The sequence below is a fragment of the Odocoileus virginianus genome, chromosome 16, assembly GCF_023699985.2.
Source record: "Odocoileus virginianus isolate 20LAN1187 ecotype Illinois chromosome 16, Ovbor_1.2, whole genome shotgun sequence".
Classification (NCBI taxonomy): domain Eukaryota; kingdom Metazoa; phylum Chordata; class Mammalia; order Artiodactyla; family Cervidae; genus Odocoileus; species Odocoileus virginianus.
This window is the reverse complement of record NC_069689.1, coordinates 50,886,379-50,912,980: the sequence shown is the minus strand read 5'-3', so window position 1 is coordinate 50,912,980 and position 26,602 is coordinate 50,886,379. Positions and strand designations below refer to the sequence as shown.

General features: G+C 46.5%; 1 long non-coding RNA gene across 1 annotated transcript; it reads left to right on the top strand.

Annotated features, from left to right (window-relative positions):
- The first annotated feature begins 655 nt into the window (after positions 1–655).
- LOC139038738 (uncharacterized) lies at positions 656–21,739 on the top strand. Its single transcript, XR_011491889.1, has 3 exons — positions 656–793; positions 2,185–2,520; positions 13,449–21,739. It is a non-coding gene; the product is annotated as an uncharacterized lncRNA (long non-coding RNA).
- Positions 21,740–26,602: the final 4,863 nt, after the last annotated feature.

Below are 26,602 nucleotides of genomic sequence, written 5' to 3'. Positions count from 1 at the left end.
GTCCTGATTTCTCCTGGGACACTTGGGGGAACTCAATTCCCATAAGGTGGCACAAATTCTAGAATATTCCACTGTGAGATGGAAATGGCATCCAATTAAAGGCCAAACCTGGCCTAGAAACTTCAGCCATCCTAAAGAGGTGGCTGTCTACATTAGCTTGCAACACAGCCTCACCTACTGCTTGACCCAAACCGATGCTTTGAGGAGGGTCTTCCTGTAACACTGGCCACTGACAAGAGAGCACAGGTGAAACAGCCCTCCCTGAGATGGGAAAATCCTCTGGGATGTCCCACTCACTCCACTGTAATGGAGCTAAATCGCTGATGACCCATGGCAGAGAAAATTCTGCCCAGTGCACTGACTACACTGGGACCCTGGCCATAAAATACACTGACTCCAAGTTTAGTGAAATAATCCTGTACACAGATGCGTGGACTGTTGCTGATGACTTACCTGTGTGGTCACGGCCTCAGACACCCAGCACTGGACCACGAAGGTCACACCCACATGAGGTACTTGCCCATGGAACTGAATCCCGGAGCTGGTCAAGAATGTGGCCTTTGTTGCCCAGGTACATGCCCACAGGAAGCAATCATAGCTATAAGGGAGCAACCCGTCAGCAAGCGAAGCTGTCTGTCTTCTCTCCTCCAGGATCTTCACTCTGGGGTGGGGGGTGCAGCTGACCATTCCTGGCCTAAGCTGGAGATAAGAGGGTGTGGGATCCCACGGACACTGACGTGTGCTCCTAAGTTCTCAGAGGACCTCAATTTTCTATCTGCCTGACATGGTGCTGGTGAGTGTATTCTTTGCATGATTAAAAATGTGTTAAAATTGATGCCACCTTCTCAGACCCATCCGATTCGAGTTCCTGCCCTTTCGTGACTGTGAGTTTCAGTTTGGAGTGGTTATGTAATTTATCATGTGTGCATGCTAAGAAGCTTCAGTCATGCCTGACTCTTTGTGACTCTGTGGACCATAGCCCGCCAGGCTCCTCTGTCCACGGGATTCTCCAGGAGAGAATACTGGAGTGGGTTGCCAAGCCCTCCTCCAGGGGATCTTCTGGACCCAGGGGTCCAACCTGTGTCTCTGATGTCTCCTGCATTGGCAGCTGGGTTCTTTACCATTAGCATCACCTAGGAAGCCCATATAATCTATCATAGCAACAACTAATAATTACTGATTGTTACTAGAGGCTGGGCACTCTGCTAAGAGCTTTATATACTAATTCACTTCGGGAGATAAATGCAATGATCTTTTCTTTTCTATTCATTTCTTTCCCCCTCATCAGAAAAGGAAAGAGAGGCACAGAGAGGTTAAGAATTTGTCCAAAGTCACACAGCTTAATTGGTGAGGCCAAGATTCAAGCTCAGGCCATCTGCCTCCACAGCCTGGGTCATTAAAATCATCTGTGTTGATGATTTGCAGGTCGGCTGGAGGGAAGGTTTGGGAGGTGAAAATAAAAAGAACACTGGTTGTCTTTGAAAACAGCACCCCTCTGTCCAAGATAGTTGCATTATTGTCTGATCCCCAAGAAGCATCTCCTTATTTCCTTTTAATCCATATGTTTAGTTCTCACACAAAACAAAGCCTTCTGCCTTCCTCCTTCCACTGACTGTGCCCCAAATACAGTGTATAGATCTTATATCTGCTATCATTTCTTCTAAGATTTTTGCAGCAGGTCGGCTATGAGGCCCAAAGTTTCTGGGTTTTTGTTCGTCAGCTCGCTTTGCTGTGTGTGCCTGGGTTCCCAAGCAGGAAGGGGGGTGTGAGCGGCGGTGGTCCACCATAGAGGCAGCCCAGCTGAGGGCTCCATCACCCACAGTCCCTGCAGCTTGGGTCTAGCTGCCCCCAAACGTCGCAGCCCGTGAGATCGGGAAGGAGAGGGTGATTGCGGGAGGCGTGGGCTGTGACGGCTGCGCCCGAGGTCCAGGAGCCCGAGCAGCATGGGAAGCGGCTCCGCACGGGTGGCCAGGACCGTGGTGTCCCCGTCACCTGGCCGTGACCCCGGCAGCAGCTGGTCGGCCGGAGTATATTCCGGAGGCTCGGCCCCGGGCCTGCTCCTCTGGCCCCGCCAGCAGTTTGTCAGGACCTCACTCCCTTTCTGTGTAAACTAGGTAGCGTGGTCTGTGTTATTTGCAACTTGTGACAGTTTTCTTTTCTTTTTTTTTAACTCAATCGGCTCAGATTGGGCCCATGAAAAACGAAAACCCTCAGATTTCTTTCCCCATTACTGTTCTTTGGCATCCTTCACCTGGATGTATGTGAACAACGAAACTTACCTGCACTGCGCCAGCCACCCAGCCGGTGAGGTCCTTGGAGTTCTTGTCTCGGTGGGAAGCCTGCTGCCAAGAAGCCCGCCGTCCGCTGCCAACGCCTTGTCTCCTGGCTGCAGGATGCTGTCTCCATGTGTTTCTGTCGAGAATTCAACTGGCCTGGTCTCCGCTCCTGGGGAGAATGGCCTGGGAGCGCTTCAGTGCCTCTACCTTTCTCTCTGTCTCTTGGGTAACCCCTCCCCTGGAGGTAGGAATCCCCCTTTCCCCAGAGGCTGCCCTGCAGAGCCTTGCTCATGTGATGTGGGTGGGACCATCGCTACAGCCTGGATACATTTTCCCTCAATAACTCCTTTGAGGAAGTTATCTTTTCTAATTCCCCGACCTCCCAGTGGGGTGTATGAAGTTTCACTATTGTATAGTTTTTCAAATGGCAACTTATGATCCTTTAATAATACATAAAATTGATTTCGAGGTCTGGACCAACATCAAATATATAGAAGTTCATTATAAATAGGAAGAATAAGTAGTGTCTTGAGTATCCACTTATTTGTAGGTATGTACACCCATGGACAGAAGAGCCTGGTGGGCTACAGTCCAAACGGTTGCAAAGAGTTGGACATGACTGAATTGAGTTAGCACTCATGCATTAAATGATTCGAGGCAGAAAGAAATGATATCACACACACACAAGAACCATGGGTAGCAATCAAGGGTCCATGAGAGAAATCGAACCAGTAGGAGATGTGTGTGTCTATCTATTGATTTCTATCTGTAAACAGCATTCATAATGGCATCTGTATAAAAATATATATCTGTATATATATATATCTTTATATATTTGTTGTTTAGTTGCTAAGTCATGTCTGACTCTTTTGTGACCCTATGGACTGTAGCTCACCAGACTCCTCTGTCCATGGGATTCTCCAGGCAAGAATACTAGGTGGGTTGCCATGCCCTCCTCCAGGAGATCTTCCCAACCCAGGGATCAAACCCGTGTCTCCTGCCTTGTGGGTGGATTCTATACCACTGAGCCGCTGGGGAAGCCCATCTTTATATACAGATTGATTGATTTTGGAGAACTGGTTGACAGAACTGTAGGGGCTGCCTAGGCAGTTCTCGGGAGGAGGAGCAGGCTGGACCTCTCAGGCACAAGCTGAAGCTTCTGTATACGGGCAGTGTTACTGAGGCCAAGCTCACTCTGCTTGTTGCATGACGGGCCAGTGAACCCAAAGGATGGGGTGCTGAAGCAAGGAATACAACTGCATTCAGGAAGCCAGCTGACCAGGGAGATGGCAGACTAACGACCTCTCAAAATAGCCGTCTTGTTGGGACCTGGATGCCAAGTTCTTTTACGGATCAGAGATGAGGAAACAAAGTGAAGAAAAGGCCATTCATCTCTCGAGCATCTCCTAGGATGGCAAGGCTCAGGCAGGGGCCGTGTTAGTTTCTCCCTTCCTGCCGTCTACAGGTGGACAGGGTTCTGAACAAAGGCACTTCAGTGTAACAGGCAGGCAGAGGGGCGGGGTCCTCTGAGTATAATCACGCATAATCCTTTATGCGTGATTATAATAACAGGAGCAACGGAAGATAAGTCAAGGAAACAGTTTCAACGTGGAGTTGGAATTGACTTCTCCCTGCAGCAGTAGGTTTCTTTAAGGGAAGTCTGAGCTCTGCCCTTAAGGCCTTTCAATTGATGGATCCAGACCACTTATTCAAAGACAGATATCACATGGCACCACTTATATCTGGAATCTAAAAAAAATGATATAAATGAATTTATATACAGAGATAGACCCACAGACAGAAAGCAATCTTATGGTTACTGAAGTGGAAAGGGAGGAGGGAGAAATTAGGAGTTTGGGACTAACAGACACACACTACTATATATAAAATAGATCACCAACAAAGACCTACTGTACATCCCAGGGAACTATGCTCTGTAATAACCTATAAGGGATTGTTTGTTGGTTAGTCACTAAGTTGTGTCTGACTCTTTGTGACCCCATGGACTGTAGCCTGCCATGGGATCTGTCTGGCAAGAATACTGGAGTGGGTTGCCATTTCCTTCTCCAGACAAAGAATATGTATGTATATAAAGCGGAATCACTTTGGTGTACACCTGAAACTAACACAACGTTGTAAATCAATTATACTTCAATTAAAAAATAAAGTGAGGGAGGGGGGTTTGGGATGGGGAACACATGTACACCCTTGGCAGATTCATGTCAATGAATGGCAAAAACCACCACAATATTGTAAAGTAATTAGCCTCTAATTAAGATAATTAAATTAATTTAAATGAGAAAAAAATAAAGTGAACAAAAGTTAGAAAAAAAAACCAAACAAACGGATGATGGACTTTAATTTCATTTCCAGAAAACCCTCACAGGGACACCTAGATTGTGTTTGAATCCCTGGGGACTGTAGCTTGGCCAAGCTGACACATGAAACTATCAGAATAAGTTTGAGTATATACTGGATGGTGATTAAAGCTGAACTCCTTACCGTAAAATGTAATGTGAAGAACACAGGTGAAATCCGTGAGTCCTCCTGCCCTCAGTTTGGGGGGCGGATGCATTCAGATCTGCCCCCCTTTCCTTGGTCCCACCCTCTAGTCTTTTCAGGCCTGGGGGCCACGCTGGCAGGCCAGTGTTACTTTTCTTGTGTTGGATGTTTCGGCTTCACGCGGGGGCACGGGGTCAGCCACGTGGAGCGAGGGGAACTGACATCCAGGGCGCTGACTCCCTGGATTGCGGGCAAGCCTGGAATCAGAGACCGCTCACAGCCTGGGTCTAAGAATAAACCTCACTACTATCGGGGACAAAAGGAAGAATCTGCTTCCTGGGCTTCAAGGTGGATCCTAAGATCCCGAGATTCACCTTCTTGTAAGAGGAAGTGGGGGGTGGTCCCAGAGTGGAGACGCTTACAAGCATGAAAAACTCCGCAACCCTGACATGTCAGGAAACAATGCCTAAGGAAGCAATTTGAGAAAGATACAAGAGGATTGCTTCTCCTTCACACAGTTTCTCATTATTCCTGCAATTCAGCTCTCCCGGGTCCTTTTAAAAAGGGAATAGATGACTCATATATTTCCCAAGCCGAAGATACTGCTAAGGAAGGAATATATGACATCATGGAGAAATAGAGAAATCCTCAATTGTTAATGTACATAATAGAAGAGCATCATAACGGGGATCTTTAAATTATGTGTGTCTTTCTTGGGGAGCAATTCAGTTGTTCCATGAACGAGCCAGGTGGTCTGCAAGGAGCTGGGCTATGAAGCTAAGATGGGCCTTTAAAATGCCTAAGAGGAACAGAAGGGGACACAGAATCTCAGCACCATGAAATCTCTGAGTGACAAGGACGTGTGGTGGAGCCTGGGTTATGCTGGTCGCTCAGTCGTGTCTGACTCTGTGACCCCATGGACTCTAGCCCTCCAGGCTCCTTTGTCCATGGGACATCCCAGGCAAGAATACTGGAGTGGGTTGCCATTTCCTTCTCCAGGGCATCTTCCCAATCCAAGGATTGAACTCCTGTCTCCTGCATTGCAGGCAGACTCTTTACCATCTGAGCCACTAGGAAAGCTCACACGATGGAGTGAGGAAGTGCATGAAATGGTGAGCGCCAACCACACACCAGGCGCTGTAGTTGGCACTGGAGATTGGGTAGCGTGAAGGGGTGGAGACGGAGCTGGGATCTAGGTGGGGAGATTAGCATCATAACAGATGTTTACCGGTCACCCCAGTGTTAATCACTGGCCCTACCATGCGCATACCACCTTAAGGTCCTGCTTCAAGCTGAGGTTCAAGTTTCCTGTAGAACCCCTGTTCTAGAGGGCTTATTGGTGTACCACCCCCCCCACCCACCCCAGCCACTTAGCCAAATAGGATCTTACTCGAGGAAGTGACATCACTACATTAGAGAAATCCCTCTGTAACAGTCAATCCCCTGAGACCAACAGATTAGATAGATGAAGTTAGATTGTACTGTTCTGTTTGGTTTTAGAAGCACACCATGGTATTTTCTTCTTTGTCCCTCCAAAAAGCCTTCTTGGCCCCTTGCATCTGAAGGCTTGTTAGAGTTTGCTCCTCCATCCCCCAGCCTCTCTAACTGTCCTATTTATAACTTTCAGCTGTTGGCAGGTCCTCAGTGTTGAGCCTTTGCGGAGACATATGCAGAACAAGATGCCTGTGGGTTGTCTGGGAACACGGGTTGGGGTGATGCAGTCACCCAGGCCAGTCTTTTCTTTCAGAATTTATAGGGAAGGCTTGGCTTTAGAGAGCCTGGGGTTGTTCATGAAACAGTCCCGTGCCTGGAACACAGTGAGGCAGGGGTGGGGGTGGGGCACATCCCCCTGAGGCCAGAACTGGCTAAAACCAGCTTTTGGATGCACCAATTAGTCAATAACTCTCTGGCAAAAATTAGAAATAGTGGTTTCAGTTACAAGTTGTCTTAACTAAAACAACTTTTTTTTTTTAAACAGAAAGTGAGATATTTGGGACAAAATTTAAATAAGGGTTTTGGGCAGAGAGCTTTTTGCTGGACCAAAGATGCAACTGATGTTGGGTCACTTTGTGGCCTGTAAATGGTTCTTTTGAGAAATGTGCCAGGGGAAGGTTGGTGGAGATGGAGATGAATGGATGCTGGGGCTGTCTCTAGGCTTAAATCATCCATGCTAAAACTGGCCCTGGTGAGTGTGCACGCGTGCTCAGTCGCTTCAGTTGTGCACAACTCTGCACAACACTGTGGACTGTAGCCCACCAGCCTCTGTCCATGGGATTCTCCAGGCAATAACACTGGAGTGGGTTGCCATGCCCTCCTCCAAGGAATCTTTCTGACCCAGGAATCGAACCTGCAGTCTGCTGGGTCTCCTGCATTGACGGGTGGGTTCTTTACTACTAGGGCCACCCATGAAGTGTAAATAATTCCACAGTGACCTCCAGTTTGTTCCCTGGGGTTCGGAAAGCTACACTTCCCCCAAGACTTTACCTGCCCGCTGTCAAGGGAACAAACACCATTTTAGAACTTGCTTCCCAAAGTCTGATTGCCCTCATTCTGAGAAGCTGCTGCTGAAGACCTTTTGAACTATTTTGTCCACAGCTCTATCCAGTTCAGTTGAGATCATGGATCCACTTTTGGACCATGGATGAAAAGATCCTGCTGTAGCATCATTACCCCAATTTCTGGGCCATCTTGTTTAACTGTTGCTCTCCCTGAGATTTATGCTGCCTCAGCTTTTTCACTTCATGGAGCTTCAGATTAAAAAGATATGTTTCTGATGCTCAATATCTTGGCCTGAGATGGGCTCGCAGGGGGGACTTCCTCCCCTAAATTTGTCTCAGGCTTTAGGACGTCAAGCCCAGTGTATCCAAGTCAACAGAGCCCTAAAGCTCTGGGCTGGAGCATTGCTAACTTGCTTGATGAGCCGGCTCATGGATGGACCCAGACAAAGCACCTGAGGTCAAAATGTTGTATCCCCCAGCTGTGCCCAGATGTAGCTGTGTTACCCGGAAGAGGAGAACTGGTCTATCTTTGCCTGAGATCATATAGAGTCCCTGCTGTGAACCAGGTAAGCATTTATTACTCCTTTTCAGTATTCTTCGTTCATATGGCTGGTTAAGCTTTCAATCTGGAGAGTCACTTTTTTTTTTTTAATTGAAGTACAGTTGATTTACAATGTTCCGTTAGTTTCAGATGTACAGAAAAGTGATTCGGTTTTATGTATATATTTTTTTATCATATTTTTTCTCTTACCGGTTATTACAAAATATTAAATATAGTCCCCTGTGCTATAAGTAGGTCCTTGTTGGTTATCTTTCTTTTTTTTTTTTTCATCTATTTCTCTCTTTTGCTGGTATGTACTGACCCCAGAGGTGTGTGTTCTAGACCAGTCTTCAGTCTCCTGGCTGGTGAGGAATAGACAGAATCGACAGATGGTTATTGAATGACTAAGTGAGCGTATGATGGGTGACTTTCCTGTCAACTTGACTGAGCTAAGGGATGCCCAGGTCGCTGGGAAAATGGTTTCTCTGGGTGTGTCTGTGACGGTGTTTCCAGAAGAGAAGGGTGAGAGTCAGTGGACTGGGTAAGAAGACGCCCCTCACCAGCGCTGGTGGGCATCTTCCTATCTGGTGAGGACCTGAACAGAATGAAAACGTTGGAGAAGAGCGAATTTGCTCTCTGCTGGAGCCAAAACATCCAACTTCTCTTGCCCTTAGATGCTGGCACTCTTGGTTTTTCTGCCTTTGGATTCTGACCAGAACTTTCACCATCGGCCTTTGATTCTCAGTCCCTTGAACTTGGACTGGATTGCACCATGGGCTTTCCTGCTTCTCCAGCTTGCAGATAGATTTTGGGGCTTCTCAGCGTCTGTAACTGTATAAACCAATCCCTATAATTCGAATTGTGGTGTTGGAAAAGACTCTTGAGAACCCCTTGGACTGTAAGGTGATCAAACCAGTCAATCCTAAAGGAAATCAATCCAGAATCTTCATTGGAAGGACTGTTGCTGAAGCTGATGCTCCAATACTTTGGCCACCTGATGCAAAGAACTGGAAAAGACCCTGATGCTGGGAAAGATGGAAGGCAAAAGGAGAAGAGGGTGGCAGAGGATGAGATGGCTGGATAGCATCACCCACTCAATGAGCATGAATCTGAGCAGACTCCAGAAGATAGTGGAGGACAGAGGAGCTTTGGGGTGGCAGAGTGGAACACTCTTAGCACCTGAATGACAACAAGAACAAAAATCTGTATAATCTCTCTCTGTCTTACCTGTTATCTACCTGTCATCTATCTAATCTGTCTATCTCTATTGTTTATCCATCTATCTATTGGGCTTCCTTGGTGGCCCAGGCAGTATAAAATCTGCTCGGAATGAGGGAAAACTCGGTTCAATCCCTAGGTTGGGAAGATCCTCTGGAGAAGGAAATACTAGAAGAATACCCACTCTAGTATTCTTGCCTGGAGAATTCCAGGGACAGAAGAGCCTGCTGGGCTACAGTCCATGGGATCGTCTATTGATTCTGTTCTCTGGATAATGAATGATCTGTCCCTAGCCTGGGAGCTGTGTTGTTGTGATGCTGTTTACCTCTCTTGGGATTTATCCCAAACCAGGGCGGTCCTGGGTGGGCCATAAGCAGTCGGGCCAGGATGCTAGGTACAGGGAGGACAGCGATGGGGCTACCAGGGCTGCACTAGGTGATGCCTGGCCTGGCTTCTCAAAGCCTTTGTTTCTTCATTTGTAAAAAGAGCTAATAAGAGATGCTTTCACCGAATTCTTGTACAGTGAATCTGCTAAAGAATTTACTGACCATCTTGTTTCTTTTTATAATATTCCTGTAATATATATAGAGAAAAAAACTATCCATCTAGGCCTGCAGTGATCTACATGAGGTGGTGGTGGCTGGTACCTACCAGACCTGCCCCCTCCCCAGGGCAAGTATATAGTTGTGTCCTGTCTACTCTTCTGAACGGAAACTTGTAGTTTATATAACCTACCCACCCACTAACCGAAAAAATAAAGCTGTCACTGTTGTATAAGGGAGAACTAGTAAGAAATATTTATAAGAAAATATTTTATATTGAATAATGAAGTAGAAGAGTTTCAGTGAATGAATTCAAGTTTTTAAGATGTAACATAATATTCAACTGAATAATTTTGAAACTTTAACAATACTTGACCTTTTAAAATCAGGGCTTTTATATTCATGCACAGTGGTAGGATTACCATGAACACAATTTCTTTAGATGCGTACCTATTCAGGTGTGTTTACTGGAAGCAGGATCCCATGATACTGTACGGAACAGGATTTTCCGAAATGGTGAACAACTTTTGGCACAATTGCTTAATAAATGAGGCAAAGAATCATTTTTTTCAAATAGTAGTTGCATTTCTGGAAAACTATGTAAAAAAAATTCCTTGTTTTTATATCTAAGTGGAGTTAGGTTTCAAGCTCCTATACTGTGTGCAGAGTTTTCACCTCTGTGACTGTCTCTAAGTACGTTAGAAAACTGTACAGGACGCAGGGTCATTCTTTATTCTGCACAACTGTCTCTGCACGGAGACACCTGGCGTCCCTGTCTCCTGGCCACTGAATGCTATCCCTGGGGCGCTGCTGTCGTATCACTGTGAAAGCCTCCCCACATTTCTTGCAAATCTCCTTTTATGAATTTCTGTCCTTGTTGAGAACATTTGCATTTATTTTGCGACTGGATATCTCTACCTCTTAATCTCTGCCACCTACTTCACTCGCCACCCCCCAGCAACCACCTGTTCGTTCTCTGTATCTCTGAGTCTGTTTCTATGTCGTTACGTTGGTTCATTTGTTCTGTTTCTTTTTAGACACCACAGGTAAATGAAATCATATGGCATTTGTCTTTCAAATAATGAGTACTCTGAAACATTTATTTTTTTGGCCACACTGGGTCTTCACTGCTTTGTAAGGGCCTTCTCCAGTTTCGGGCTTTGTCTAGTTTGCAGCAAGTGGGGGCCGCTCTTCGCTGCAGTGAGCGGGCTGCTCATCGCAGTGGCGTCTCCTGCAGCAGAGCTCGGGCCCTCGGGCGCGCAGCCTCAGCAGTTGTGTTGAGGGGCTCAGCTGCCCCACTGCATGTGAAATCTTCCCAGACCAGGGAACTCGAACCCATTGCTCCAATGTCCCCTGCATGGGCAGCTTCCCAGATGGCACAGTGGTAAAGACTCTACCAGGAAGCACAGGAATTGCAGGTTCCATCCCTGGGTCAGGAAGATCCCCTGGAGAAGGAAATCCTGGCAACTTGCTCCATATTCTTGCCTGGAGAATTCCGTGGATAGTGGAGCTTGGCGGACTACAGTCCATGGGGTTGCACAGAGTCAGACACGCCTGAGCATGCATGTCAGTCCCTTGCATTGGCAGGTGGATTCTTATCCACTGTGCCACCAGGGGATCCCTTGAATAATGAATACTTTATTGATAGCACGTATATCAGTTTAAATGCTTTGGGCTGTAAGTAAAGAAAATTCATTGAGAGCCAGGTTAAACAATAAGGAGGTGCATTGGCTGATATAGGGGCAAAAGGGAGGAATGGAATATTGCCAGCTGTGAAGAGGTGCAGTGAGTGCATTTTCTGGAGCCAGACTAGCTGGGTTTATATTTTAGACCCACAGTGGGGTGGCCCCCTGTCCAAGCATACACAACTGTATTGCCTTCAGCAAGTGACCTAACTTTTCTCTGTCTCAGTTCTATCATCTGTGAAATGGGGTAGAAGTATACTAATTGTAGGATTAAATGAGTTAAAATAGGTAAAAGTGCTGCACCCATGCATGCGTGATCGGTCATATCTGGCTCTTTGTGACCCCATGGACTGTAGCCCACCAGGCTCCTCTGTCCATGGAATTTTCCAGGCAAGAACACTGGAGTGGGTTGCCATTTCCTACTCCAGGGGATCTTCCAAACCCAGGAATCGAACTCACATCTGCATTGGTAGGTGGATTCTTTACCATTGCTCCAAAGAGCTGATTCTAGTGTTAGCTGTTATTATTATTGTCATTAGTATTACTATCAAGAACAACAAAGAACTTGCCTATTTAGAATCATCTTGATTTTCCCATAGTAAGACCCTAACCAGAGAATCCAACCACACTATAATCAGACTAAAGAAAAACAAGAGATAATGCAAGTGTTGTTTTACACTGTGAAAAATGAGAAGTGAAAGTGTTAGTTGCTCAGTCGTGTCTGACTCTTTGTGACCCCAGGGACTGTAGCCCACCAGGCTCTCTGTCCATGGAATTCTCCAGGCAAGAATACTGGAGTGGGTTGCCATTTCCTTTTCCAGGGGATCTAGTTGACCCAGGGATCAAACCTGAGTCTCCCGCATTGCAGGCAGATTCTTTACTATCTGAGCCACCAACTATAAATTTGCGGTATTTGGTTACACAGCAATGGAAAACCAGTGCAGCTGGCTTTCTGCTAAGCTTGTTTCCTTGGGTGTTTGTAAGAGGGCTGCCAGGAGTTACTGGTGACAAATACACCTCTAGTGGGAGAAAAAGGGACCACTTCATTATCTGGTTTTCCTTACGAACAAAGAAGACGTCTCCAAAAGTCCCAGAAAACTTTCTCTCATATCTCATTAACTGATGGAATTGGGTCAATGTACTTGCTCCTCAATGAATTGCTGATGGAGGGGACTGGCGTTAACCACGGTTTGTTACACGGTGTCAAGTTTTAAAATGAGACAAAAATATACTTGAAATGGAAAAAAAATTGGCAGTGAAGAGAGAAGATAAAAAATTATCCAGTACTTAAATCTCTTTGTGTGTTTCATATTCCCATTGGTGGCCCACTGTCCAAGCATATACAATGTATTCAAATCCCCATGAAATCTGGATCCTCGGATTGGATGGAACTTAAGATAAACAAATTAAAATCCACTCTTAAAATTGGATGGGATTTAAGGTAAGGGAGGTTGGATCACTGACTGCCTCTGGAGATGAAGGAAGGCAGGGTACGGTGAGCGTCCAGGTTCCTGGCCTCAGCCGTGTGTATGAGGCGTTCTCAGGCACTTTTGGGATCTCTGAAAAGTGTTCAGTGGGCAGGTTGGACATACGAATCATGAGCTTGGGAGTTAATGCTGGTGATGGTCTTGGGGTCTCTTTTAAAGTGTGCAGCCCAGTGATTTTTATTATACTTAGTCTTTCTTAATGTTTTAAATGTACATAAGGAAATTTTTCAAAGTCCTGCTTTGTGCTCCCAAATGTTCGGGCAGGATGGAGAAACGAGAGCTGAGAGACACAACTCTAAGCCAGTGGTTTTCAAAGATACTGAGCTGAAAGGCCAGTTTTCACATGTCCAGCCCTTGGTAGACCAGTACAAGGTCCCAGGGCACATGGCTCATCGTAGCCTGGGCCACGGGCACCTCTGTACGTGAGTTCAGTGACGCCCAAACAAGTCTACGCGTGGATTCATCGGCCAGATCCATTGATCTCCTGCTTGGATATCATGGCAATTTCAAACTGCCACACAAGTTCCCTAAGGCTCATTCTCAATTTGTGGACCACTAAGAACAGGTTTCAGAGAGGCACTGGTCTGTGAATCACATTTTAAGTAACACTAGGGGAAACTTCTAGAAAATTTAGTACCACTATAGTTTTCTTCCTGGTTCTCCTTTTTTTTTTTTAACACACAGATTCTTTTCTCCTAGGTCTTAGTCACCTCCTGGGCTCAGCTGTGGCCTCCGAGTTTCCCCGCAAAGCCACGTTGCCATCAGAGGCAAGCCCCGAATGCTGCTGACAGGAGCTGGACCTGGAGCTGGCTGGCAGCCACGATCCCATTCACTGTCTGCAGGGCCAGGCCCTCCTGCTCAACCGCACAGGGTCTCAGCTCCAGCTTCCCCATCTCTGGATTCTCCTGGATTCGCAGGCGCTCAGCGGTCTGGGGACCAGGGGAAGAAGCAGCGCTGGGAGCTTCCAGGCCCTCAGGCAATATTTAAAGAGAGATCAGTGGCAGGGTGCGGGGAGTTATCCGGTGCAAAACCGTAATAATAGCTGAATACTGGGAAACCTTTATTGAGATGTAGCAGTCAAACCACACAGTTGTTAAGCAACCATAATGATGTCTTAAATAATCAGTTCAGCTGGTCTCTATTTAATGTAATAGCTGCCTATTAAACATAAATTAAGTACAGAGTTAAATGTCTCCAGGACACAAAAACCCCCAAATGCCTGCCAAACCCAGAATGGAGCCTCTGGCTTGAAGGGGCTGGGAGGGCGGCTGCCTGGCCTGGGTGTGCTCCGGGCTGGATGGAGCTGGAGCCCCGCGCCCTGCCCTGCTGTCTGCGCATGAAGAAGCAGCTTTCCCAGGGTCGGGGTGGGGTGCAGGACCGGCTTTGCAGTGCACTTCAGTCCCGATTACGACTCATAAATCTTTCAGTTTCATAGACATTCCCGAATATGCCAGAAATACAGAAATGCTTCCAAGAGGCCCTGTGAGGCCTTGATGGCCTTGAAAATGCCAGAGTGATTGTGAATTCTGCCCCTTTTCCCTACTCCCCTTCCCAGGCCATAGACAGGCCCTTATCCTGGGCTTGGGCCACAGTCGGCGATTTCCTGGCCCGGACTCCTTCCAGACCATTCCCTACTCTGCCATTGTTCAGCCCTCCCCCTTCCTTCCTTCCTTCCTTCCTTCCTTTTCTACTCCTCTGCCTCCCTCCCTTCTCCCCTCCCATCCTCCTTCCCTTCCCCTCCATCTCCCCCTTCTTTTCTTCCCACCTCCCTCTCTTCCAGAAATACTTACTTTGCACCTACTGTGTGCTAAACAGTCTGATAGCAATACAGTGGCAGCAAAAACAGACCCCAGGGCTTCTATTTTGGTGTGGAAGGCAGCCAGTGATCAGCCTGCTCTTTCTGAGATACAACCTGAACTCAGACCCTTTGGACCTTCTCTCTCCTGACCTCAAAGCCCCCGGGAATAAAGGCCTTGTTTATTTCCATTCTCATTTCCTGCAACTTCCTCCTTCTTCCTCCCAACAGCCCAGTCACTAAGTGCACCCACTTATTTATGTTTCTCAGGACTCCTTCTGGGGGCCGCCTACATAGAATTTACGTGGGATTATAGCTTAAAATGAGGGCTTCCCTGGTGGCTCAGATGGTAAAGAATCTGCCTGTGATACAGGAGACCTGGGTTCGATCCCTGGGACGGGAAGACCACCCGGAGGAGGAAATGGCAAGCCACTCCAGTTTTCTTGTCTGGGAAATCCCATGGACAGAGAAGCCTGGTCCACGGGGCTGCAAAGAGTCGGACACGACTGAGCATGCATGGCATACTCAGAGATGACTGGGTATGAATCAGTGCAGTCTGTTGATACAGCTGTGCCCTCTAGAATAGGAGGCCCCGCAGGCCAGCTCCTCTGCACAGCCCAGGCCCGGCTGGCGCACTGCCTGCTGGCCCCTGCTCCCGGCTGAGGAAGGCAAGAACAGCAGTGTAGAGTGACTAAGAGAGAAGGTTCAACCCTGGCCCCTCTATGCCCTGGCTCTGTAGCATTGTGCACGCAACCATTAGGAACGTGCTTGCCCAAGTATAAATGAGGATGTGGACTGAAAAAAACACACAGCCTAAAAGCTGAGAGTTATGTTTTAGTTGGTGGCCACAACTGAGGACTTAAGCCTGGGACAAAGCATTCCGTAGCTCTGAGAGCCTGCTCCAAAGAGGTCAGGGAGGAGCCAGGACATATAGGAGTTTTTGCCACAAAGACTAGGTAGTTGGAACATGAAAAGATTCTAATTAGAGAAAAACAGGCAGCTCAAGTTAGGGAATTTATCAGTTTTCTATGTATGGGAAGATGCCAGAGTCTGTGCTCCCTGAAATCATTCCTTTGATATGCACCTCCTCCTGAGTCTCCTCAGGGCGCTCTGTTGCGGGGCTGGTGGTGGCTGCAGTGACTGGTGACTTGGTGGGCATTCTATTTCCATCCCAAGTTCCCTCAGGGCTCACCGTGGGCATCTATAGCAGCTGATGGCTCCAGCATCTTTTGTATACTAACCTGGCAGGCAGCAATCTTAGTCCTCAGGGACAATCCACCGGATTGTAGGGTTGTCTCGAGGAATAAAGAGTAAATGCACATGGTAGCTCAGATGGTAAAGAATCTGCCTGTGGATGCAGGAGACCCAGGTTCCATCCCTGGGTTGGGAAGCTCCCCTGGAGGAGAGAATGGCAATTCACTCTCAGTACTCTTGCCTGGGAAATCCCATAAGCAGAGGATCCTGCTGGGCTGCACCCCACGGGGTCACAGAGAGTCAGATACGACTGAGTGACTGACATTTTCACTTTCAATAACTCTCCAAACCAACGCTTTCACCCTTGAAAGTGCCCGTGAACCACGTGGCTGTCTTGCTGAACTACACATTCTCATTCAGCAGGTCTGGGTTGGGGAATTTCATCCCTAGCCAGTTTGCTGGTCATTCAGGGCTGCTGCTTGGAAACCCCAGTCTGAGTAGCAGTGGCTCCAAGGGTGGGTTATTATTAGCATTATTGATATGAAAACCAGTGGGCATATGAGAAAACACAGTGAAGCTTTTCATTAAAACAATGAATTTCAGTTTGGAAAGCAAAACCCTGCAGTTTCTGCTGCCTGTCAGCTGGGCTCAGCTTGGTGGCCAGAAAGTAGCTCCCACTACCTGTCATTTATGCATCCCCAAATGTGATATTGTCTTGTCCTCGCCTCTACCCGTGGAGGAAACAGATGGAGGGTGGTGGATATTGGGGTGGGCGCTCACCTTTCCCTGGGTAGTGGTGCATGGCGGCAGGGAACAGAGCCTGACCACGCCCTGCCTGTACCCAAGCGTGTGTGCACAGGAAACTTGCCGTGTGCTTAATTCATCTAAATGCTGGAGAAGATATGTTTGGGGCTCTTTGTAGTACTTGCATCTTTATTTTCTTACTGCGTCTATTCTTACCCCTCACCCTTATACAGTTCTTGCTAAGAGCATTCATTACCTTCTGTCACTGCAAACACAGGATATTTCTCTGTCCTCTTTCTTGACCTGTCATCGGGGTTGAAGGATGATGATCCCTCCCTCTTTCTTGAAACACTCTCTTCCTCTGACTGTCCTGACATTCCACTTTTCTGGTTTTGCAGGATTTCCCTTTTCTTTCTATTGGCATTATTAAATGTCAGAACTCCTTAAGAATTGAGTCCTAGGCTCTCTCTCCTCTTCTTCTTTATCCTTGGGAGGTCTCATTACCTCAGGTGTAAGCCTTAAGTGTGAAGTCATGTAAGTCTGGTACCACTTATCTGAGTATAGCCCTGTCATTTGTAGGTATCTCCGCAGAACTACTGAGCAATTGCCAACCCCCTCTCAGAGCTCTCAAAGGCATCTCAAGATCAGAATGTCCAAAACCACACTTGTGATCTATCTTGCTTCAATCTGTCAATTTCCAGGTTTCCCAAATCAGTGACTGACCCCAGTTTATAGGGGGAACACCTCAATATCATCCTCGACACTCCCCTTTCTCTTGGGGTCCCTGAGTTGGGAAGATTCCCCGGAGAAGGGGAAGGCTCCCCACGCCAGTATTCTTGGGCTTCTCCGATATCTCAGTTGGTAAAGAATCTACCCGCAATGCAGGAGACCCGAACTGATTCCTGGGTCAGGGAAATCGCTGGAGAAGGAGTAGGCTACCCACTCCAGAATTCTGGCCTGGAGAAGTCCATGGGGTTACAAAGAGTCGGACATCACTGAGCAACTTTCACTTCTTTAGGAGTTTCTCTCAAAACCTATCTACTTTGCTTAATCTCCATCACTGCCACCTCTGATTACTGTTTCGGTTTGGAGCACCACCTGCCTTTTCCTCTACTGGAGGAGATTAGGAAAGCCAAGTATCCCACAAAGGCAAAGACAAGCAATGGATTTCATCTCTGCTCTAAGGAGAGCTTCATTCAATATGGCAGAAAACCATTCTTGTGGGATGGCTTGAACCACAGACACAGGATGGCTTGGGCCAAATTAGTGCAGGCTTGGTTTTCTTTTGTGGGGTAGGATTGGAGTTCATCTTTTGCCACCTACCAGAAAACTCTTCCTGAGGGTGTAGGCATTGCTGTTTCATGTGGGTGACTTGACTGCTAAGGGTGTGTGCATGTGTGCACAGTCGCTTCAATTGTGTCCGACTCTTTTGTGAACCCATGGACTGTAGCCCGCCAGGTTCCTCTGTCCATGAGATTCTCCAGGCAAGTATACTGGAGTGGGTAGCCATTCCCTTCTCCAGGGCATCTTCCCAACGCAGGTATCAAACCAGAGTCTCCTGTATTGCAGGTGGATTCTTTACTGCTGAGACACCAGGGAAGCCTTAAAGATAGGAGGGAGAAATTATATCCATGTCTGTGGTTCAATCAATTTTGCTTTCCACATTTTAAGAACAAATTCATTTGCTCTATATAATAGTCTGGAAATATGTTTTCTTTGTTCATCCATTTACTCATTTGGGAAGATCTATTTTGGGGAGTAATTTTTGCTTTATTGACAAGACAGTGTAATCCATAATGAGAAATTTTCCATTTTCACGCTTCTGCTGAGGACTGTGTGAGGGTAAGAAGCGTGGTGATGAAGACTGGCAGAGCCTGTCCTGGTCCTTGACTTTGCCCCTTGCCTGAAGGGCTTCCTAGGAGAGGTGTCATAGCCCCCAACTCAGCTGAGCTGAAACCTTGGTTTTTATGTTTGTTTGTTTATTTATATTACTAGCGTTTTGCTGTAAATCTAGAGCCAAGGCATACTGAAACATTTTTAAAAATTAGTTTATTTATTTTAGGCTGTGCTGGGTCTTCGTTGGTGCTCGTGGGCTTTCTCTAGTTGTGGCGAGCCGGGGTCAACTCTCTAGTTGCGGGGCACGGGCTTCTCACTGTGTTGGCGTCTCTTGTTGCAGAGCGCAGGCTCTGCGGCGCGTGGGCTTCAGTAGTTCCGGTTCCCGGGCTCTAGAGCGCAGGCTCCATAGTCGTGGTGGATGGCCTTCGTTGCTCCACCGCCTGTGGGATCTTCCCGGACCAGGGAGCGAACCTGGTCTCCTGCATCGGTGGGCAGATTCTTTACCACTGAGCCACCAGAGAAGCCCCAAAGCACACATTTGATGCCTTGGTTTTCTCTTATTTAGCTGGAAATCAATGTATAGTCTTTGCACTCAGACTATTCGGTTTCAAGTTCTACTGAAGCCTCTTCCTTCCTAGCTGTGCCTTTTGGGGCACGTGACTTACCTTTTCTTTGCTGTGGTTTCTTCAAGTGTAAATTGGGGATCGTAATGCTATCTCACGGTTAGTGCTGTGAGGATTAAACAGGATAGTGTGTGTTGTTTTGCACTGAGCCCAAGACTTTGTTTTGGGTGACTTTTTCTTTTGTTTTTGACATCAGTCTCTTTATTTTTCTTCAGTTTTTTCTTTCTCACCACCCTTTCTTGGCATATTATTTCTATCTATGCCTCATACATGGGCTTTCCTGGAACTTCTGTCTTTCTTGTTTTACTTAGCACATATTTTGAGGGTGATTTAATTTAGTCTGTATCAACTCTCCTTTCCTTGTGAAACCCTAGCCCAGCCTCTGCACTGCAAAGCCCAGACTGCATCACTAGAGGCCTGCTGGGTATCTCCGCATGCGAGTCTCTTGGACACTTTTCAGTCTGAGCCTCCTTTTCTACCCCACCTCCATTCCTCAGCAGCAGCACCTCAGCCTTCTCCTTTCTCCTCGATTCCAACCCCCTAACATCCGGGACATTGCCTTTGAACATGTATCAGGCTTTCCAAATAATACTGATTATATTACTATACGACTTCAATAATTAAAAAAAAAGTAAGCCAGACAATCAAATTCTTATTCTTGAAACATGGCAATGCCTTTTAAATGCAAAAATTACTGTTTGCTTTTGTCCAACTTGGCTACAAGTTAAACCCCCCTTCTCAGGTTTGATAATTCGTTAAAATGGGTCACAGAACTCAAGAAAGCTGTTTACTTACTGTATTGCCAGTTTATTATGAAAGGATACAACTCAAGGGCAGCTAGACAGACGAGCTTTACAGGGAGAGGTAGAGGAAAGGGTCTCAGGCTTCCATGCTCTCCCCAGGTGTACCAGTCTCCCAGCTCCTTCATGTTTAGCAGTCTAGACTCCAAAATCCTTAGGTGAGGGTTATCTTTTCTTTTGTAAACTGGAATATAGTTGCTTTAAACCGTTGCATTAGTGTCTGCCGTGTGACGTGGTGAATCAGCTATACGCATCCAGTATCCCCTCCTCTTGGACCTCCCTCTCACCCCATCCCCGGCCCCATCCCAGGCCCTTGACACATCCGAGGAGTGAAGGAGATTCACAGAATTTCAGCTAATTGCCCTAGGTCATCACAGAGAATCGAGCTGAGCTCCCTGTGCTGTATAGTGGCGGCCCACTAGCTAGCTCTTTTACACGCGGTAGTGTACAAATATCACTCCTCAGCTCCCAATCATCCTACCCGCCCTTCCCCGCCCCCCAGGTCCTCATGTCCACTCTCTCGTCTACTTCTCTATTCCCTATTCCTGTCCTGCAAATAGTTTCTTTTTTCTTTTCTTAAAATGGAGGCATCATTACATAGGCATGATTGATTGAATCATTAACCATTAGTGGTTAACTCAACCCCTAGCCTCCCTCGTCTCCTAGGAGGTCAGGGGTGGGGCTGAAAGTTCTAACCCTCTAATATTGCGGTTCATTCCCCTTGCAACCAGGCTGCATCCTCTAGGCATCATTCTATTAGCATAAGTTCAGGTGTGGCTGAAAGGGACTTATTATGAGTAACAAAAGACACCTCTCTTTCCCCATCATTCAGAAATTCTAAGGGCCTCAGGAGCTTTGTCCAGGAACTGGGGATGAAAGTCAAATACATAATGTTCATCACTTCACAGTATCACATCTTTTTTTTTACATGTAAAATGAAATAACTCTTCACTGGGACCAACTGTGTGGTCTTTATTCCATCCTCTTCCATTGGCTGAGTGTTGGTAGACTCTACTGTTGATCCACGTGAAATAAGGACCAGGTGGAGAAATGACTCTTTTCTCCAAAGAATAATGCTTTTTTGCCAAAAGTGGAGCTTCAAGATTGCTCACAGCTTAGTACAGGACAAGAAATTACCAGCAAGAAGAAATCAAGATTAACTTTGAAAATGGACAGAAGAGGAGATAAACAGAAACACGAATAATGCCAGTGTAACTCATAGCTTGATGTTGACACATCTGAAGAGTGAAGGAGATTCACAAAATTTCAGCTAATTGTCCTAAACCCTCACCCGAGAGTTAGCTGGGTCTCCATTTCATCCTGGCTGTCCCTTGAATGAGTCACTTTTTCTCTCTGAACCTGTTTATCCCCCTTTATAATGGGGGGGGATTGGGCTAGATCACTGGTGCTTCCAGGGAACAGTCTGAGAGTGTGTGGGGACATTTCTGATGGTCACAGGGATGGGCCTGGGTTCCACTGGCATTTGGGGGGTGGAGACCAGAGAATGATGCTATCCTGCACAAGACATCCTGAGTCAGTCCCACCAACTTTTCCTCAAGTAGGTAACAAACTTGTGTGTAGTCACCTGGGCCTGAAACCCAACTCTGTTTTGCTTGTACACTCAAGCCATTGTTTCATGGTTACACTGAATTTTCAAGAGAGGCAAGTAGCACCTCAATGGAAGAAAGCATATGTTGACACTTTGTTTTGTCTGCAGCTCTGCAAAGAGTTGTTCCCCATTTCTGAAAAATAATGCCACTGACGACAGCATTGTTTCTAGCGTCTGATGTGACAATACTGTCTCAGACTGCCTGCAGTTGCAGGCTGAGTTCGTGGTGATTCTATACCAATGGTTAATGTACTTATTTAGCTCTCATTTTAAAATGTCAGCTAGAAAGAATAAACGTGGATAATATATCAAGCTAGATATAAGCATCTGATTTGTTCTTTATGTCTTCTAAGTGTGAAACGAAAATAAAATGAGATGTTAGTCGTTCAGTTGTGTCTGACTCTTTGCGATCCCATGGATTGTAGCCCACAAGGCTCCTCTGTCCATGGAATTCTCCAGGCAAGAATACTGGAGTGGGTTGCCATTCCCTTCTCCAGGGGATCTTCCTGGCCCAGGGATTGAACCTGGGTCTCCCACATTGCAGGAACTTTCTTTACTGTCTGAAGCCATCAGGGAAGCAAGCATATTTGTTCTTCTAAGTGTATTTGTTCACAAACATTGAAAGGTTGAAATTCATCTTATTGTGTGGTAAATTGCTTTATTTCTCATTGTTTATAGCACAGAGTGTTATATTTATTTTAAAAATTATGTACTTAGGTAGGTTATACATCTATAATTCCATTTAAGTCTAGGAAAGGGGATGGTAAATGGAAATTATTGCATTTAGAATGGATAAACAACAAGGTCGTAATGTACAGCACAGAGAACTATACTGAATACCCTGTAATAAACCATAATGGAAAAGAATATAAAAAAGAACATATATATGTGTATAACGGAGTCACTTTGCTATACAGCAGAGATTGGCACAACATTGTAAATCAGTTATATGTCAATAAATTAAAAAAAAAACTAGCAAAAGAGATATTGCAAAATATTTGCTATAAAAATACAGTCTTGGGTCTAATAGGATTAGCACTCTTTGGACTGGATAATTTTCTGTTCTAATATTTTAGGAAAATGAAGTAACATCAAATGAAACAAAACAGCCAGCCAGAACTCTTAACAAAAAGAATGAAGAGTGCAGTAACCAAAGAGATTGAATGTGCCCTTCACAGTGGCAAGTCTCCCCCACCCGCCCCACTCAAACAAATGCCAATTACAGAGCCCTCCACGTCTTCATCTCCACTGGGAGTTGAGTCCACCCTCATAATCTTCCCTGGCAACTGTTGCTAGGAAGATGCTGCTTCTCCACCTGACCTTCCAAAGACTTGAGATTACAGCTGGTTTGTTTCCCAGCTGCTGATGAGGAGATCAAATTTGCCCTGCCAGAGTGATGGAGAAACACACAAACAGCACAAATAGCAACAACACACACAGGATGCTGGGGACGATACGCTAACACCAGGCTTGGTGATCAGGAGATGTTTGATTATTGCCTTCCATTCCTGGAGGTGAGAGGGAAAAAAAAGACTATCACTAATCTCTGCCTTGCACTTCTTGTTTTAGCAGTGGTGGAGGCACTATAGGGAACTTGCTCTTTTGGCTCCTTTCATTAAGTCTGTTGCCAGAGCGCATGGCTCACAGGCAGGTGGTGTCCACGTTTCACTGCTTCAACTTGGGCTGCTCTGCTCTTTTGAGATCACTGAATAGTGATAGTGATTATGATAATGATAGCTACCATTCGTTGATACTTGCTTTGTTCCTGGCGTTGTCCTAAGTGCTTCTCCTGAACTGCCTCATTTAATCCCCATGTCAACCCTTTGAGGGAGGTATCACAAACTCCCCTATTGTACTAATGAAGAAGCTGAGCGGAGAGAGGTTAAATCTCTTGCCCAATTCCACTTAGCCACTTTCCTCTGCTGTGTTAATATGCGCTGTGATTTTATTTTTTAAATATTTACTTATTTGGCTGCCTTGGGTCTTACTTGTGGCATGTGGGATCTTCTGTTGTGGTGTATGTACTCTAGCTGGAGCACACAGGCTCAGTTGCTCCAACTGAGTCTTAATTCCACGACCAGGGATCAAACCTACATCTCCTGCTTTGCAAAGTGAGTTCTTAACCACTGGGCCACCAGGGAAGTAACTATGCCATGATTTTAAAAGAGATTCTCTTCTTCAGTCAGCAGATGGACATCTGGTTTGCAGGAAGACACACATTGGCCAAGCCTTGGGATTGGAAAGTATGAACGTGCAGTGGAGAACGTTCCTACTCTCAGATTGTTGCAAAAAAGTTTTCTGGTTTGGGATTCGTGAGAATTTCTTGACTCTCAACCAGACCCAGCTTCTAACAGTGGCAGACATGGGGTGGAATGGGGGGAGAATTTGGGGAACACCACGTGGCTATGAGAAGCTTAGGATATTTTCCCATGTGTTAGAAATGCAATTAAGCCAATGTTTTAAGAAGTGGTGAGCTACAGATGGGGGTTGGGACAGATGTCCATTTGCATCATTGAGAACCCTACAGTCCTCTCAGGAGTCAGAGATCATTAGTGGGTTGAAGGAGGAAGCCAAATGTCTCAGCCAGCCCAACCATAGGCAGACCACCCTGGTGCTGAGAAAGCCAGGATCACTGGAGCATCTCCTTTGCAGGCTTCGATCCTTGGGAGACTTTGGCTTCATTTCCTTTGATGCTCATGGTATTTAAGCCCATGCCTGGATTGTTGTTGTTCAGTTGCTAAGTTGTGTCCAACTCTTTGCAAGCCCATGGACTGCAGCATGCCAGGCCTCCCTGTCCCTCATGCATGGATAGAAGACTTTATGTATCTTTGACACCACTGACTTCTGGACTTCAATTAAAAAATTTCCAGGCAAAATGTTCACCTTTGCTTTGGGTTATCTCTCCACTGACAGAATTGTCACCTCCAGTACTGGAACTTGGAGAGAACAGATTCTAAGCGGGCCCTTGACACCAGCAGCTTCATTCCAATTTCCTCACATTTGGAGATATGGAAACATAGGAAAGAAAGCACAGTTTTTGGACTTCCCTGGTGAGCCAGCAGTTAAGAATCCGCCTGCCAACACAGGGGACACGGGTTTGATCCCTGGTCCAGGAAGATTCCACACACTGTGGGGCAACTAAGGACCATAAACCACAGTTACCGAGCTGGTGGTCTGGAGCCCGGGAACCACGACTACTGAGGCCCACCTGCCCTAGAATCTGTGCTCTCCAGCAAGAGAGGCCACCTCGATGACAAGCCCGAGCACTGCAACTAGAGAGTAACTCCCTGCTTGCCGCAACTAGAGAAAGCCTGCATGCAACAATGAAGACCCAGAGCAGCCAAAAAAAGAAAAAAAGAAAAAAAAAAGAAAGCACTGTCTTTACTTTTAAGGATCTCAGTCAGGTGGATGGAACACTGCTTAAGCAATGATTCTATTACAGCTGGACAGGAGTCTAGAGATATGTATCCAAGCTGTTCTGGCACCATTTGGAGGGAATGGGAGCGTAGGATGATGGTTGGAGGCTTCCCAGAGAAGCAAAACTTAAGTTGAGCTTTGAAAAAAAAAAGTAACCAGTCAAGACAGTGGAAATTGTAGGCGGAGGGAAGAGTGGGGCAGGCGTTTAGTTACTCAGCAATCAGCTAGCTCAACCGTTTCTCAAAAGACATAGCAGGCATTGCCCTTCATGCTGGGTTACAATAATGTTCTCTAAGTGGGCCTGAGTTGAAATACTTGGTGTGACTCGGCTTACTCTTGCCACCTTTGTTATTGTTTAGTTGCTAAGTCATGTCCCACTCTTTGGCGAGCCTGTGGACTGTAGTTCTGCTAGGCTCTGCTGTTCGTGGGATTTCCCAGGCTGGAGTGGGCTGCTATTCCCTTCTCCAGGGGGTCTTCCCAGACCAGGGCTCAAACCCACATCTCCTGCATTGGCAGGTGGATTCTTTACTGCTGAGCCAGCTGGGAAGCCACCTTACTCTATACAAATTTCCAGGCTGGTGGGAATGGAACTGTTAGACAACAGCTTAGTAGATTAAAAAAAAAAAGTCACTCCATTCTTTGTTTTCCTAGAAAGTTCCCCAGGAAGAGACTGCCAGGCCCGGAAGACACACGCGGATGCAAAATATGTGCTGATCTCCATCCTCAATGCACCAGAGGTTTCTGTTAATAACGCTCATCCCAGATCACAATTGAGTGCAATTTAGCCCCAACCCTCATGCAAAGGAGCTGATCACTGACCTCATTACAATTTAGGTTTTGGGGAAGGGGCTTCAAAACAGACTGAGACTAGGGATAATTGCCCTGGGAGAGCAGGGAGCCACAGCCCCGACCTGAAGGATGAAAGTTGGGTTGTTGTAGAAAGATGTTCAGATGACTAGGAGGATAAAGAAGGTTCATCTTTGTAGAGCTGGTTTAAACGCCAGTCCCTTCACCCTGATGGAGGTCGGTTTCATGCTTATCTCCAGTTTGCAACGTGGAAATTGAGGCCCGGGGGAGAGAGTGAGAGGGTCAGGACCTGAACCTAGGCTTCTGGTTCTAGGCCTGATGCTTCCTCCCCTTTTATCAACCTTGTTGAAATCCTCATAGACAATGTGTTTTCTGTAACACTTGCTGGGATGGCATCTCTCCAGAACCTTCAATGGCTTAAGGGTAAAATGCCTCTTGGGTCAATAGTGTCTTACAATTTGCTACTAATTTCTTGATGCATCTGTTCCATGTCCAGTTTGGTTCTGCCATTTTTAGGCTCACCTAGGTTCTCAGAGCTTGTTTTCTGAATGTTGAGGAATTTCCTCATGATAACTTTGGGGGCAGGACAGGAGGTAGTTCTTGGTTTGTATTGAGAGGAAAATCTGTATTGGGGGACTTTACTTTGTGTTTCCCTAGTGTGAGATCTCAAGCACAGCAAGAAATCAAGAATTAGGTCTTCAGAGCAGATAGGGAAATGGGCAGAAAAAGGAGCGGGAGCTGGTAAAAAAGCCACAGTGTGCTTGGAAAGCTAAGTGCCTAAGAGGCAGGAAATGATGAGCACAGAGATGAGAGACAGAGAGAAATAAAGGGAGAGAGGGAGAGGGAGAGAAAGAAAAGGAGAGAAAGAGAGTCAGGGAAAGAAAAAGTGAGGGGGGAGAGAGAGAGAAAGGGAGAGGGGGCGAGAAAGACAGAGAGACAAGCGTGTCTTCATCCATACTGGCCCTCCCAGGGCCCAGCCAGACCGAGCTTAGTACTTACCAAGCTGAGTGGCTCCGGCTTAGTGACCG